The following is a 1291-nucleotide window of genomic DNA, read 5'->3' on the forward strand; positions in this document are numbered from 1 at the left end:
TTCCAGAGGTGTTATAGTTCCAACATTTGAGATTACGAGTGTAATTTCAGCGCGTCTTTTGAGTTACTTAGGGCTTAATAATTATGGGCTTATAAATGGGGAATATCTTTTTAATTTCAGACAGAAAATTTCGAGCGCTTTGCGTATTATTAAACGTGGTTAATATGGTTTGTTTCTGTTTTACCGCTTAAGAAAGACCACGGTCTGAAATGCTCCGTATTTGATTAAAGATTTCAACCACAAAGTATCAGTCCTATTATTAAATTTCATCCAATTTTAATTTACCATAGTAGAAAAGTTTATATTTTTGAATTCTTGTTTTGGTTGCGTATTTAGCATGGTTTATTTTATGGTTTTTGTGTCGCCTATTTAACGTGGATGAAATGGTAGTGGTAGTTGTAGTTTTGAGTTTTGAGCGAGGTTTATATGGTTGTTTGGGTTTAGAATATTTCACGGGTTTTATTTAACCTTTTTAAACGAAAAGGGAGTGGTAGTGTCTTGATTTCTTCGCCTTAGTTAATAAACTAGGACCTCTTCAGTCTTCACCAAACAATTATCCACAAAACCTTAAAGCAAGTGTCGGTTCTACGTGAAGTACCTCTTTTTCTAACAGACGTCACTAGCGTATAAATCAAAACAAGATATTAAAGCTACATTTTGTCTCAAAAGGCGGGACATAAAACCCGCGTTGATTGGCTCGTTTGCAAATTTGACAATAACTTAAAATAAAGTATTTTGTTTGTAAATTTTACAATAACTTAAGTTATAGTAATTTTTAACAATATCCACTAAATAGGTTATAAGTTTTGAAAATATAATTATCTGCAATGGTTCTCTGACGTCGTTATTGTTTCGGTATCTTGAATTTCAGCTTAATTTCCCATTAATAGATGCCACGCTCTTCAGTTAAGTCGTTTTTTCAAAGAATCGGATAGATCCATTGCCATCTCTATAGTAACCAGAGTCTTATCATAACCCAGATAGCAACGAAAGAGCCAAGAGTCGCTTTAAGATATGAGCAGACGAGGGCAGAAGATTAGATCCTTTCGAGTGCTATCGTGTATTAAGCTATTGACAAATAAATTTTCTTGTTTGTATTAAACAAGCGTGCTAATTAATTTAGAACTAGCGAGCTTTACACTCGCTCGGGTTTATCAATAAACTAAGTGGTCAATAATAAATAGTACAGCCTGTTCGTTGAATAACTATATTTTTATAGTCTTATTATATATTTATCGATAATTCAAAATAACGGTCGAAAAAAGCGCTTGTCAGATTAGGAAAATATTTT

This window comes from Leiobunum rupestre, chromosome 2 (assembly GCF_980474605.1).
Source record: "Leiobunum rupestre chromosome 2, qqLeiRupe1.1.hap1, whole genome shotgun sequence".
NCBI lineage: Eukaryota > Metazoa > Arthropoda > Arachnida > Opiliones > Sclerosomatidae > Leiobunum > Leiobunum rupestre.